Raw genomic sequence first — 16,077 nt, forward strand, 5'->3', positions numbered from 1 at the left:
TAGGCATGATTTTATTTTTCTGAGGAGACTGTTCCAAGGTTCAACTTCACCTTCACTGTAAACAGACAGTGTGCTTTACAGAGACAAAATGACGCTGTTGCAATGATGCTGAGGTATATAACCGATTAATATGATAGACATTGCAGCAGCATAAACATTGTTGTTACAAGTGAACCCTCAGTTTTTGACATGGTTGATTAAATGATTCTCAAAACTCCTGTGGAATTGTAGAAAGAGATATAAAGACTGGCACAACTTTCAGGCTGGATATTTCTTTTTTAATTAGGTCATGAGTAATAATTTAAAACATTTACTCTAATTGTAAGGCAGACAATCAAAGAAATAAAGGATAATACTCTGGATACTGAAAATCTGAAAAATGTCAGGCAATGCAGGAGATGCTCAGCAGGTCAGGCTTCAAGAAAAAGAGACACTTTCTCTGCTCATTTCAGCGGTGTCTCCAGACTTAAACCAGTGACCCATAGAGAAAAAGAGTTGAGGAGCTGGATTGTCATGATCCAGGCCCATCACCTGCACTTGAACCCACTTGAAGCTCAGTTACTCTTGAGATCTGGCTGAGGTGTCCATTGCAGCTCTTCCATGAATCTGACTAGGCTGTGAGTGGTGACTAAACCATTGACAGTGGGAACTAAGGCCCTGAGAATTGGTGAGCTTGATGACCTGATGCTGCAAATGGTCTTGGGCCTGATTTCTAAATATCCCTGATGACCAATAAGCTGAAATAAACTTCTAGGATTTTCAAAATATACTTTTAAAAGGTAATAATAAATAAATAAATAACCCAGATGAATTTACAATTACTTATTCAAAGATATAAATACACTTTGAAATAATTTTTAAAATCTAAACAAAAATCCCCTTTTATGAAAATGGGCATTATTGGATATATATTATCCACAGCCAGCATAAGACTGAAGGGATGGGTGTAAGAAAGTGTAGTGAGACAAGCATTAAAACAAATGATGAGTGTGGATGATAACTAAATGGACAGGAGTAGCAGAATCGTTATGTGTTGACTATAACATTGAGTATGCAATGCTGAGATGTATCTATTCAGAAGGAAAGGTGCTCTTCTTCAAGCTTATTTGAGCTACAATAGAACTGTTGGATGACAGGGACAGAAAATTCAGATTAGAAGTGAAATGGATAATTAACATGAATGATGAAGGGAAAATAGGAGTCACTCTTGCAGACTGCCTGGAAGTGTGGAGCAAACAGTCAGTAACTCTCCTTTTCGCCTTCTTGCCGTCATTTTCTCATACGTTGAAGAGCTCAAGCCTGAAACATTTGGTTATTTATTTTTACCTTTGCTAGGTAAAGGACACTGTTTGACCTGCTGACCTCCTCCAGCAATTTTTTTTGTTTTTACTTATCTCTGTTTTGTGTGTGTCATCTGTGATAACAAAGAGCAAAGGAGGTTTAAATCAAAATAATATGTCACTTAACACACGAAGTGTTTGAAGAGCTTAAATACATATGTTCCCATTTTTGAATGTGAAAGGGAATTGACTAACCTGAAGACAAAAGTTTAAAATTTTTTTGGAAAATTTCATTTTTGCATATCTTCATACATTTCAAATTAACTTGCTGTAACATTACATAATAGATGCTAAATAATTTCAATTCCCCTCCCCCACCTCCAACCATCCCTAACCCCTGCAGATAGAAAAAAGATAGAATAAAAGAAAGAACACATTCATTGTAACAATTATAATCACATTAATAATCCCAATATATTTCTTGATGAAAGTACCATATTTTCGGAGGGTGGGGGGATTGAATTACAAAGTTTGGATTAGTCTATATTCATAAATCTCATATAAGGCTCCCATATTTGACAACATTTATCATAATCATCTTTCAAATTATAAGTATTTTTTTTATAATGGGAGACAATATTTTATTTCATGAAACTATTCTTCTAATTTAACATTATTTCCCATTTTCCAGGTTTAGCTGTACCCTTTCTCACTACTGCTGTTGCTAGACTCAAAAATCTCTTTTTATATTTATCTCTTTCTTCTTTGGCTTGGCTTCATGGACGAAGATTTATGGAGGGGTAAATGTCCACGTCAGCTGCAGGCTCGTTTGTGGCTGTCAAGTCTGGTGCGGGACAGGCAGACACAGTTGCAGTGGTTGCAGGGGAAAATTGGTTGGTTGGGGTTGGATGTTGGGTTTTTCCTCCTTTGTCTTTTGTCATTGAGGTGGGCTCTGCGGTCTTCATTTATCTAATTCCAACTTAATATCTTCATCATTTATATTGGCCAACAAAAAAATTCTTGGATCTAATTTAACTTCACTTTTAATATCTTCTCTAAGGTAACACATAATTCTTTCCAAAAATCTTTTGCCTTTTCACACAACCATACTGAGTGCAAAAAAAAAATTACCAACCTCTTTTTTTTACATCTAAAACATTGAGCAGAGAAATTTAAATTAAATTATTCAACTTATAAAGTGTATAATATATTGGTTTGTGAGGTGTGAGATTACCAAATTTTAGAAGTTATTATAAGACAGCTCAATCGAGACTTTTGTCTTCTTGGTATCAAAGGGAAGAAAAAGTATTTTGTGTAGATATTGAGATGAATAATATCGGTGATGAAAGTCCAGTCAAAAATTGTATAAATGGAACTATGAAATTTTTAAAGGTAGAAAAGAAATACTAATTTTAAAACACTTGTTTTGAATATGGTATGGGATACATGTGGAAAGAGATATAAGGAATTATCAGTTGGCTCAATTGACTTTAAAACAAAATCAACTTCTCTTTACTTACAATGAATAATTCTTTATTTGACAATTGGTATGAAAAAGGTATACAAAAAAATACAAGATTGTTTTAGATATTCATTGTTTATGACATTTGATCAATTAAAGGAGAAATATGGGATACTACAAAATACAATATTTGCATATTATCAATTATGATCATATTTGAAGGAAAAATAGGAATGAATTTGAGACTTCCAGAGTATAGTCAATTTGAATATATAGCAGATACCTTTATTATTCAAAGATTTATAATAAATTACAAAAATAAAGGAAAATAAAGATTTGTATAAAACTAAACTGAAGTGGGAACAGGATTTAAATATATAAATTCAAGATGAAATTGTGTAGAGCTAATGTAACTAATACAATCAATGCTAGATATCAAATGGTTCAATAAAATTTTTTACAAGTTTTATATTTTTAAACCACTGTCATTTTAGTTCAACTAAAAACTGCAATTACCTCAATTAACTTGTGAAGGCATTAGATTTTACCCAGTTTTTTTTCAATTCTCAGCACCTTTTTGTCTTTTTATCTGACCAATTTAAAAACTATATTCGTTGAAAGTACAAGGGAAGGATAGCTCTTGGATTGCCATTACTATTCAAAGATTATTAGCATCTATTTGTGACGTTTCCAAAGAGAAGCTACCTTCTTTGAAAGGATGAGCATTCTTTAATTAGCATGGACACACGTTTGATCACAGTCCTCATCCCCAGAGTTCTAGTGCACTGCCGATCTCAATCGTGCACCCCATGCAAAATCAGCTTGTTGCAACAAGCAAAGTGAGTGAATGGGTTAAGGTGCTCAGCTAATAGCAGGAACACGTTTTATTGCTCTCAGCTTCAGAGTAAAGTAAATTTATTCTTTGGTCTCCTCAAGTCATCCGTTTCACTTGGAAATGGACACAAAATTGATAGTTCAGGTCGAAGATCCTGGAAAAGTGAGAAAACTAGTTTCAAGCTGCAGTGAGGATGATGAGGGATGAAGAGGATTGGAGGTTGTTCCCAGCTTTTCTTTTCATTCATTTAAGATTTTCAGCAGCTGCAGGTTTTGCTTAATTTACAGTAATTTATAAAACTTACAAAAAGCAATGGAAATATTACAAATTGAAAATAATATTTTGAAAAAGAAAATAATAAAAAATTTATGCCAACAATTCAAAATATGAGAATTATGGACTTAGTTCGGTCCTTCCAAGTCTTTCGTTTCTGCTGAACTGAATGGCCTTGTGGCTACTGCTGCTACGTGGCAGGAAGGTTGCTCTCTGCCACCCAAGCCTGTATAGAACTCAGCTTATAAAGAACAGCAATGAGGAGCAGCCAACAAAATGAGAGATCAGTGCCTACGCAGGGATCTCAGATTTAGTGGGGCTTACACAATAAAATGTCAAAATTTCTCAGCTGGTTCCAGTCCATACTTTTCAAAGGATTTTATCCCAGTGCAAATGCTGACAAGGTTCATGACTAAACTGGTAACTCAACCTTGGTCGTTATCGGTAATGGAAACTTTGAACAAATGTGCCTTGATCATTCAGAATTAATTAAATAAATCAATGAATTATTTGGGATCTGAAAATCTTATCAGAAATCATAATGGCTAACTTCATTCAAGCAATTAAAAATGTAACTGATAGTGAATGAGATGAATACTTTCTTGTAAGGTTAATGCCTACCATGGACCATCACAAGATAACATTTTTTCAACATTAAACCATAATGACCTTCTGACTTGATCCTCCCAACATCTTTTTTTTGCAATTGCTTTGTAAAGATTCTGTGGAAGATCAGTAGGCTAGCAATCATTAGGCCAGTCAGAGTGTTTTCTTTGCAATTTGACTGATGGTTTATGCCAAAATTAATTATGTTAATGTTCTTGTTATTACATAGAAAACACAGTGGGTTTCCATAATCTTGGTGCTCTTTTAATGTTCTTATTATTACCTAAAAAATAGAGTGGTTTCCATAATGTTGGTGTTATTTATTAACAACGACCTTGCACTCAATGCCACCGAAACTAAGGAGCTGATTGTTGACTTCAGGAAGGGAAAACCAGAGGTATATAATCCAGCGATCACTGGGGGAAATCAGAGGTGGAGAGGGTGAGCAAATTTGTTCTTGGGAGTCACTATCTCAGAGGATCTTTCCTGGAGACAACACCCTAATGGGATCATGAAGAAAGCACATCAGTGCCTCTATTTCCTCAGGAATCTGCAGAGGTTTGGTAGGACATCAGAAACCCTGAGATATTTCCACGAGGTGTGGTGAAAAGTGTGCTGACTGGCTGCATCACAGTCTGGTATGGGGATATGAATACCCCTGAGCATAAAACCCTCCAAAAGATAGTAAACTCAGCTCAGAACATCACAAGCCAAACCCTCCCCACTATTGAGAACATCCACAGGGAATGTTGCTGTCAGAGAGAAGCAGCAATCATCAAGGATCCACACCACCCAGCATACACTCTGTTCCCACTAAATGCAGGAAAGAGGAATAAGTGCCACAAGACTCATGCCTCCAAGTTCAGGAACAGCTGCTACCCCTCCACCATCAAACTCCTCAATGACAAACTCAGTTGGGGACATTTAAGGACTCTTACTTGTGGACTTGATTGTTTTTTTTTCTATTTTGTCTGTATTGCACAGTCAGTTTGTTTGCATTCATTATCTGTTTACAGTTCTTTATTTGTTTACATGTGTACATTGTGTACAGTTTTATTGCACTACCAATAAGTGGTAATTCTGTCTCGGCCATCGGGAAAAGAATCTCAGGGTTGTATGTGATGTCATGTATGCACTCTGACGATAAATTTTAAAATGCATCTAAATTTCTGATGAGGGTCTTGCTTTGAGCTTAACTGAGTGTTAAAGGATGGTATTTAGCAGCAAGAATATCACTGAAGACTGCAGGTGAATGTATTGCCTTTGTTTAAGAGAATCCACAACAACCAATGATTCAGTTGCTTGGAAACACAAAACAAATACGTTAATCCTGAGTGGTTCAACTTCTTTCTGACTTTTGGATCTGAATTATTGTTAAGGTTATTTAAGACGTGATTTCAAAAGAGATTGCAGCAATGTGATTTCTACGGCCAGACTTTATTCAGTTTGAAGTAATTAAAAGAAAATTGCTTTTATATTTGTGGTTAAGAAAATTGCTCTCTGCTTCTGTTGAATTACAATGTGTAAGATGGAGGGCCAGCAAGATATTCAGGTAGTGATATAATGCCATAAGCAAGAGGTCAAAACATTCCAGGCTCCAACTTAATTAAATGTTTTAATTAGATACAGTATATTTGTGCTTAAAGGGATGAATTGATTGCACTTATTTAATTATGACAATAAATACAATGGAAATTAATAACTTAATTTTCTCTTTGACAATATTTTCATGCCCACACACTTGTTTTCTAAAACAGTCACTGAAATTTGATTCTATTTTCTCACACTTATTGGCATCTTTCAGTATTTATGTTGACACAGAAGCAGATGGCTATTTTATTCATAGTATTTGCGTCATTTGGATTGAGAATTGCTGAAATAAAATGAGGAACAATGAATCGTGTATAATATTTTTCAGGATTATCTTTGGGATCCTTATCCTTACCCTGATACAAGGTTTTAAAATGACTATCAATGAGACTGAGGCAATGAACATTTCAGATTTGGTGGGGAATCTTCTCGAATAGAGCAGAAGTGAAAAGGAGTTTACCGAGGATATTTGATCCCAACAGAGCTAAATATATTCCAGATAACGATACTACATCCAAGGATTGCAAGATCTCACTGACTGTATACACGTACTTTCCTTTTCCGCTGCTGCGTGCTAACTGAAGCAGTTGGAATAGTCAGAATCATATCCGCACCCCTCTGTAGTTTCTTGCCGTTTTGGGAGAAGCAACTCCCTAGCCACACTGAGATGCACCCTGATTGGATGCTACCAAGAGTGCACCTGTAGAAGTTATTAAAGGATGTTGGCGATCCCAGGCTTCTGAGGACCTAGAAGCTTTGGAGAACTTTATTGGCCTAGCAGTAACATAAAGTGAACCATGACAAGTGACTGGGGATGTTTACTTAAAGCTATCTACTCTCTGCACCTCAGTGCCATTGATGCAGATTGGGTAGTAAACTTTCTACTCTTATTTCAGATCCATCTCTTTGGTTTTGCTGACATTGAGAGAGAGGCTGTTGTCTTTGCATTATGCTACAAGTTCCTCTATTTCTCCTCCGTACTCCACCTCAATGGTGTTTAACATCCTGCCTATGAAAGTGGTGTCATCTGTGAATTTATAGCTACTTAAAATAATAAATAAAATAGTAAAGTAACTGCATCCAATGAGGATAGTCAATCTGAATATATATAATTACAGAAAGTTGAATTAGGTTTCATATCAAGAAATTCCACTTTTTCCTGACTAGTCAAGATCTGAGGAGTGGGTTGGCACCTCATTCACTGTGTGGGCTTTCTACAGTTGCAAATAAAGATAGCTATGTCACATTTCTATTTATTGACTATAGTTCCACCTTCAACATCAAAGCGCTAACTAAATTTGTCTCAATACCCAGACCTCGGAGTCAGCATCCACCTGGGAGTAGATCCTTGACTTCTTGACCTGGAGACCAGTCTGTGATATTGATGATGACATCCCCTCCATAGTAATTCTCAACACTAACATAAAATAAGTTAGGTGGAAAAGTGGCAGATAGAGTTCAACTGGATATGTTTGAGGTGATACATTTTGGAAGGTTAAACTTGAAGGCAGAGTACCTGGATAATGGTAGGATATTTATCAGTGTGAAAGAACAGAGGGAACTTTGGGTTCAAATCCATACATCTCTCAAGGTCACCATGCAGATTAATTAGATAGTTAAGAAGGCTTATGGTGTTCCGGGCTTCATTAGTAGGGGTATTGAGTTCAGGAGTCATGAGATGATGTTGCAGCTCTATAAAGCTCTAGTTAGATCACACATAATATTGTATTCAGTTCCAGTCACTTCATTGTAAGAAGGATGTGGAAGGAATGGAGAGAGCGCACAGGAGATTTACCAGGCTGTGGCTTAGATTGGAAAATATGTTTTATGAGGCAAGGTTAGCTTTTCTCTTTGGAATAAAGAAGGATGAGACGTGACTTAATAGGAGTCTATAAGATTATGAGAGGCATAGATAAGGTAGACAGCTTGTACCTTTATTCCAGAGCGGGAGTAGCAAACACCAGAGGACATCTGTATAAAGTGAAGGGAGGAAGATTTAGCGGAGACACCAGCGGTAAGTTTTTTTTAAACACAGAGAGTTGTGGGTGACCGGAATGCATTTCCAGGGGTGGTCAGGAAGGCTGAAACATTGGGGCATTTTAGAGAATCTTAGACAGGCACAGAAATGAAAGAACAATAAAAGGTTGTGAGGAATGGAGGGTTTCATTTTATTTTTAGGTATATATAGGTTAGCACAATATCATGGGCTGAAGGGCAGCATAGTTAGTGTAGCAGTTAGCGCAATGCTGTTACAGTGCTAGTGACTGAGGCTCAAATCCGCCACTGTCTGTAAAGTGTTTGTACATTTTCCCTGTGTCTGCGTGGGTTTCCTGCGGGTCCTTTGTCTTCCTGCCACCAGTCAAAACATACCAGGGTTGTAGGTCAATTGGGTGTAATTGATTGGCACAAGCTCATGAACCAAAAGGGCCTGCTATCGTGATGTATGTATGAATTTAAAATTTAAATCCTGTGCTCTAATGTTCTATGTTCTACATTTTATTGTTCTGATCAACAACATAATTTGTAAATCAGAGAAAGAACTTCAACTTCAGTCCACAATTCTAGTCTCTCTCTTGTTCTCCTCCTCCCCACTTTCTTTCACAAGACTTATGGTAAACCTCACCACAAGTAATAAAATCCCTTTCAGTAGCAATGGTTGGTCCTGTGCTAAAGCAGCCTGATTTGGTTGAAGGCCATGACAGCTAGAACATTGTTTCTATTTTCTCAACTGCCAAGGATAGGGCTTGTAACATCAACAACTTTTCCATTCAACTCCTGCTCAAATTCAGAGTCATGGGAAATCCACTGCCTTTGTTTCTCCCACTCGGGGAGCAAATTGTAGAACTGCAGGATGGGAAATGGGGAAAAAAAAAAGAATTTGTGTGGAGAAGCTCCATATCTCTGCCTTTATAGAGTACAGCCATGTTCTGACTCTTGTCTCAAACTCTTTGCAAATATTCAGCCCATGAACAGGATTTTGCTGTCATCAGATTCTGGCCTGTGATGAATTACCAGCATTTTTAGTGCATTTGTGTGTTTTCCCTGAGGAGAGTACATGAATGGAGGTAGGTGAAGGTTCAAGGGTTTCTGTGGTTAATTGTAATGTGACTGCACAGAATAATGTTTTATGGAGCAGGTTAATTCTGTCTTTTCCTTGTTCAAGTTCATTTGTAAAAAATCATATTTCCTAAATGGTTGTCTGGACTTCCATATTTCAGTCTTTGACTGCTCTATTACAATTAAAACTAGGTGTGAGCTTGCCTTTATCATGACCCATATCATTGATATCATTGCATTAATTGGAATAGCTCAGATAATTAAAACCATTAGACCTTTTATTTAGCTGGTCTGCAGATGAACTAAATTTTATTACCTCTGGGAAAAGAAACAGATAAACTTGGTTGGGCAGTAATTTTAGTTTTACTGATATTACAAATGCAATGATAGAGCAATTAAAATTATAGTATGAATACAAAAGCTTTCAACTTCTTCATCTTTTTTTTATCCAATGAACAACAATTGTGCAAAAGCCAGATGGTCAAAAAACAATATTTCACTCATTCATCTCCTTCATCTCTTCAAAAAGCTGGGAGATACAATTGGAGCAGCAGCGAGAGTATATCAAATCAGCTTTATTCAAATCATGGAAAAAACTGCAGTATCCATGTTGAGATGCTGAATTGGGCTTTGTTAATAAAGTAAACATGGATTTGAACTATGTTCTTAGTGGGAGAGAATTACCTGGGTCAAAGAAGTTACTGCACCAGGAGAACAAAACTGTAAACTGAACAGCTGCCCAAGACCTGAACCGAGGTTAAATGAATGCATCAGCCTCCTGTGTGGAGGTGATTCGAGATGAATAACATTGATCACTTACCAACATCTATTTTTGCTAATTTAAATGAAGCATGGAAAACTGAAAGTAAACAGGAACATAGAACCTCAACAATGCCTCCGACATCAAGGGAAATTGAGAGACATATGGCAAAAAAAGTTTAAAATTGCTTAATAAGTGTTGTGATATAATACATTGTAGTTTTGCCTGTCCTTTTGCACAGTGCTCTTCCTGTGACTACAACATGGTTAGTGGAAAGGCTTGATTTTCAGAGAAAAATATAGCAGTATCTTTTTCGGATGACCTTCCACTGCTCTGACTGAGAAGGCGAGGCTTTGGATGCTAAATTCTTGGCATGAGGAGGAATTATCTGGGCTGTGAGCCACAGTGGCAACCCTTCAAGCTTCAGTACTGCCAAGCTGAGCTTACAGGACAAAGGCTTGAGATCCATGTGCAGCACCCAGATGCTATGTGGCATCTGCCTGTGCTGTTGTAGGAACCAAGACATCAGTGAGACATTGTGTGACAGCAGTCCCCAAGAGCACTGTTGAAATCCGGGCATTTGAAAACCTCAACTGCAAGCCGTGCCCAAAATGCTTTGCATGGCCAGTGCTAAAATTCATCATCCTCTCTGACAATGCTGTAGACATTTGACATTTATATGGTACTTAGCATGCTTCAAGAGATATTTTACTTTTGCCTTGTTGAGTCTTTTGTTTTGACTTTCAATTTCTCTAAATGGTTAAGCTGCGATAGCAAAAAAGGCACAGCAAGATGAAGTAAAACCTGACTGTCTGCAGACACCATGACTGAAGTAAAAACATAATGCTGGAGAAACTCAGTAGGTCAAACAGTGCACTTTATGTCACAAAGATAAAGAAACATAACCAACACTTGAGTTTAAGCCCTTTATAAGGCCTCAAGCATGAAACGTTGGTTATGTTTCCTTATCTTTGCAACATAAAGTACACTGTTTGACTTGCTGAGTTTCTCCAGAATTGTGCTTTTACAGTAAGATAGAAACATAGTACAGTCTGGGAAATTATAGTTCAATTTACTTGTCCAGAGAGATTGATGAATTAGTCAAGAACAGTCCAGTCAGAAAGAATTATTGAAGATTCCCTCTTCAATAATTCTCTCTTCCCTTTCCTCTCCCATTTCTATTTTCTGGCTGTTCATCCTATCAAATTTTACAAAGACGAAAGGTTGGCAATTATAACACATATCTGCTAGGTCTCATAGTTCAAGACTCCTTTAATGAACTCCAAATAGCAAAATCAAAACTTGAGCACGGTATTGTTCTAATCGCATGGTATAGTGAAACTGGCATTCATGGCAGGACTGAGGGCTTATGTGCATGGGCTACTCTTCAAAATCAAGTTCATGGGTGTCTTTTTAACCATATGGACTCACTTTCACTTGCTCTGTGGACTGAAATGGAAAGAAGGCATCAGAAATCCTTTCAGAAACCAGGCGCTAACCTATATAATGCATGGGCATAGTTACACAGTTGGTCTACACCTTTGAAATCACATGAATTGCCCATCGTACAAGGTGAGTGTTGTCAAAGATATTGTGAGCAAGGCTCCAAACCACACAAAGCCCATTCTACTGTTCTCTAGCCACAGAATATGGCTTACAAATTGTTTTATTTCGCATGTTAAATCACCAATAAAAGAGATGATGGGTTGAGGGTTGAGAAGGCATGAGTCCACAGCAATTGATTACTGTGCATGAGCTCTAATGCATGACCTGTGCTTTTATAATGTCAATATTCCAAGACTTTCACAAGACTTGTAAGTAAATCTCATGTAAAGGTTGACTCTGCATACCATCTCTCTCCATGCTTCTCCGAGGCAAGCTCAATTCCGCATACTCACAACCATCCAATGCGTCAATCTACTATCAATCTAATGAGACTTTAAGCAGGAGAGAGCTGTTACAATAATATCACAAATTGAAAATACAACACCAATCCGTCTTTCCCCATTTTGATGATTTGCTCTCTTTTATTTGTTTGGCTGTGATAGTCAGATCCAACCTTTACATTGTTACTGACTGAATACCATTCTGTAAATAAACTAGTCCTTCAGACATAGCAGGGTTTCAATTAAAGTAATTATCTGTTTTCCTATTAAAACAAACCAATCTTGGAATAAAATTTTGGTTTTTTGCATAGTCGAAGAGTTTTTATAATAATTTCTTATAACCCAACAGCATTTTGACTATTTAGCATTTCCAAAGGCTTTGGGGGTGAAACCAGATATTTTGGAGCTCAAATTATGATGGCCTTGTGAATATCATGATGTTTGTAAGTGGTCAGAAACCACAAGCAGTCAGAAATGGAAAGAGAATGTCAATGGGATCAAATACAATTCTCTCTATCTTCTCACAACTTGCATGTTTTTGGAGTTCTTGCCATGCAGTGTTTTTACACTATGTTCAGCATCTTGGTTCATGAACCACAAATTCTTTTGATGATAGGCTACCCATAAGTATGTTAGCAGATCATGGCTACGTGGTTCCGTACTTGAAATGCCTCACAGTTGCATTCATTTTGCCATGCTTATAACTATTCTTGATCCAGCTGGACCCACACTTTTGGAGATTTCTCTGTGTTATTTTCTGCTAATTCTATCCCAAATGTTACCCCATAGTAAAGCCATGGATCTTCTTGTTTATTGGCCAATTTAATCTTTTGCAATCCTTCAGGAGCATTTAAACTTAACTACAGGGGACCTCACATGATCAATCTATCTTCCAGGATCTAAACCTCTATGTTTGACTATTCCAAAAAAAAAACCCCACCTCGATGTCCATAATTAGAATTAGTTGAGACATTAGTGTTGACAGCAAGTATATTGTACACTACTGTCTTACAGTGTAGTTGTAATGGCCATTGTTTTCTTCTTTTAAATTCATAGCCCATTGCTGCAGCCTAACCAGTTTAATTGTTTCCAAATACTATTGTGGAATAATTTCATTACTCATCAATTAATAGAATTGTATTCCTTTTGACATACAATTTCAAACCAATAACTAAAACCAACATCTCTTTTAAGTCACAGCAGAATGAGAAATAACAAACTATTGGTTAGAATGTAAATATTCTAATATAGAATTCTTTAATTTACTGAGACTCCTTAATATTATTCAAACCCAAATTAAAAGTGCTGGAGTCCTCCTTCTTGCACTCACTTTTGCTAGGTATCAATCCCCTTCAATTTGCTCCCTGAATTCACAGAAGTACTTGGGCAAATGAATGACCTGAGGACGGTATACCTTCTGCATATTTTCTGAGATTGCACTGCACATGATAATATGGCTGAGAATAACACTCTCAAGCAATCAATTCCTCATATGACTCAGCTTGGATCAAGCATTTTAAACTGATTTAAAGGTAATTATTTTCACCAAATTATGCTCTTGTAGCTTATGAGAAAATGTTGTTTTCATGACTTCCAGAAATTTATTTTTGCATGCATTGTCGAATTTTATATAATTATGACATGGCCAATTAAACTGATAATTTCATGTTTTAAAAGAACTGTCTGTTTAGATGCAGCTCGTCATCAACCTTGGCTGCAAAGATACCTGATTGTCCTGTGGTTACCCAAATCTTACACACAACTTGGTGAGACCAATGCAGTGCCAGATCTTCGCCCAATGTAGTTGCCAGAGCCAGCCTCGACTTAAAAGAAAAATCAACAAACAAAAACTTTGACAGGCAGGAAAATCATATCTCAGTTTTTCAAATCAAACAAAAAAATGAAGAAATTTTAAAACACAATCAAATAAATCCCTTAAAACACATTAAATCTATTTTGTAAATAATTAAAAGTATTTCAGAAATGCAATGTACTTCGTACAAAAAGGTAATGTCATTTACCTTTCATCCCTTTGGGGGTAAAATGCCTATTACGGAGTTATTGACTAAAGCATAGTTAGAGAGTCTACGATACTTGCCGTCTGAACTTTAGATTATAAAGATTATATAAGTTACATAATAAAATAGTCAAGCTCAAAACAATGCTACGAGGAGGAAATTATTTAAGGAAATGAAGAACAGTTGAGACAGCATTATTGAACTGAAATGCTTAAAGCATGTATTTCAGTCGCGTTCTGCATCTACAATTTGGACCCTTGGTTCCTCAGTAGGGATTTTTATACATAAAAGACACATAAATCACCTGCTCAAGTTTTAACAAAAAGGCAAATTTATATTTTATGCTGATTGAAAATGCAGCTTAGGCGGAGCTTTTTATGCAGGGCCTGGCCTTCTGAAGCTGAAGCAGGCGGGGTGATATGTGCAGTAGCGCTGCCTGCCACTGTGACACCAGGAAGGGAAAGCGGCCTATACTGAAAATGGCAACTAAAGAGCAGGGACGAATGCTAGTGGAGATCTGTGGAAGCAATGATAGGACTCGGGTAGATCTTCTGTGCAACGTCACTGCCTTTTTTTGACCGTATGGGTTATCTAAAATCCGTGCTCTTGGGCACCGGGCTGACGGTGCCATCGCCATGTCATCAGGCCTCCCCTTTGGTCCCACATTCAGCGGCATCCCTTTTACGGAGGAGGTGGAGTGACTTCGCTCTGACTCCACCCTCCTAAGTGGATGGAAGATGGAATGAATCCTCCTTTGGACCTTTTACGGAGGTACATGAAATTTAAAGACAGAGAATATTTGTCTTTACAATTGCTTCTTTTTCCACTGCGAGCTGTTAAAATGAACCATTTGGCTGGGATACAGGAAATGAATGGAATATCCTTGGTTTACTACTTTCCGATGGGTACAGAATTAAACAGTCGGAGTGAGATTTAAGAAGGAGTCGTATCAGTAGGGTATTTTCCAAGAAGTGAGGCCAGAGATGTGGAAAGGTCACAATAACATTACCAAGTCAAGAAGGAGTTGGTTGGGGATCCTGTTGATCAGTGATTAGTTGATTGACAGACTTTGGTCATTAGGAAAGTGATGGAATGAGGATGTGCCAATCCCTTAAATCAGGGTATTTATGTTTACAAATGAAAGGTAAAAAGCAGGCATTTAGCAGAGAATACTTTGAGGTGGATTATTCCTGTTAGTCTGACACTAACTAAGGAAAAAAAAGACCAAAAAAATTACTATAGTTGATCAAGCCATCTGTCGAAACTTCTCAGGTCTTATTAATCCATTTGAGGAAATTGTCACAAGATATAGGCCCATTGATCTATTGAGTTTACTCCATCATTCTAATCGAGCTAATCCATCCTCCCTCTCAGCCCCACTCCCCGGTTTTATCCCCATAACCCTTGATGCCCTGACTAATGAAATACCTGTCCATCTCTGCCAAATACATCCCACAACCTCTCTTCCACAGATGCCTGTGGCAATAAGTTCCACAGACTTACGGCCTCCTGACTAGTTTGATTTTGCACTAGTATGAGATAATTACAAAGTCTATCTTTCTTTATGAACCAATAAGGTACGCCTGAAACATGAACTGTCTTTTACTTCCTATGCCTGCTGAGTTTCTCCAGCTCTTTTGTGCACTGCACTAGACCCTAGCAACTGTACATTTTCTTGTTTACCTTCATTTCCTGACATTCGGTATAACTTGTAACCTTTTAAAAAAAAAAGTTAAACTCTTACATCCCCAGGAAGTTACGATATACCACTTGAAGCACGATCAATTGCACAAAGGCCGAAGTTGCCGAGACTGAAGGCTTTTATTTACAAGAGATGGACAGCATCGCTGTGTTGGTCGCCCACACTGACCTGGACTCAAACAGGGGGCAGGCTTGTGGCAAGACAGCCTTTATGGGGAAGAAAGTGGGAGGAGTCATGAGCTGGCCAGTGAGACCAGGGTCAACCAGGAAAGGTCATGATATATACATATGGCAAATGTAGACAATAGTGGTTTCACCACACCCTTCAACACATCCATACAAGTCCCCTCTTCCAACCAGAAATAAGACCAGCATGAGGAAAAAGTGTTTTAGCATCGTAAGCATTCTTCTGTTTAAAGAAGAACCCTTCCCTTCACAGAAAATGGGCTGAATGTTTCTCTACGAATGCAAAAACTTATAATTGAGAAGCACAATGTGCGTATAAGAATATAAGGAGCAAGAGAAGGCCATCTGGCCTATTGAGCCTCATCCACCATTAACTGAGATTATGATTGATCTGATGATCAGCTCATCTCCACCTACTTGAAT

At 37.4% G+C, this 16,077-nt stretch overlaps 2 long non-coding RNA genes across 7 annotated transcripts in view; one reads left to right on the forward strand and one right to left on the reverse strand.

The window, feature by feature from the left end:
* Positions 1-8,839: 8,839 nt before the first annotated feature.
* LOC138753633 (uncharacterized) overlaps positions 8,840-16,077 on the forward strand; it is a 28,267-nt gene continuing 21,029 nt past the window's right edge. For both annotated transcript variants that reach the window (XR_011351314.1, XR_011351315.1), the window contains exon 1: positions 8,840-9,111. This is a non-coding gene — a long non-coding RNA (uncharacterized lncRNA). The remainder of the gene's footprint in view (positions 9,112-16,077) is intronic.
* LOC138753632 (uncharacterized) overlaps positions 11,118-16,077 on the reverse strand; it is a 36,697-nt gene continuing 31,737 nt past the window's right edge. For all 5 annotated transcript variants that reach the window (XR_011351310.1, XR_011351311.1, XR_011351312.1 and 2 more), the window contains one exon: positions 11,118-11,312. This is a non-coding gene — a long non-coding RNA (uncharacterized lncRNA). The remainder of the gene's footprint in view (positions 11,313-16,077) is intronic.

The sequence above is a fragment of the Narcine bancroftii genome, chromosome 2 (assembly GCF_036971445.1).
Source record: "Narcine bancroftii isolate sNarBan1 chromosome 2, sNarBan1.hap1, whole genome shotgun sequence".
In the NCBI taxonomy this organism is placed as follows: domain Eukaryota; kingdom Metazoa; phylum Chordata; class Chondrichthyes; order Torpediniformes; family Narcinidae; genus Narcine; species Narcine bancroftii.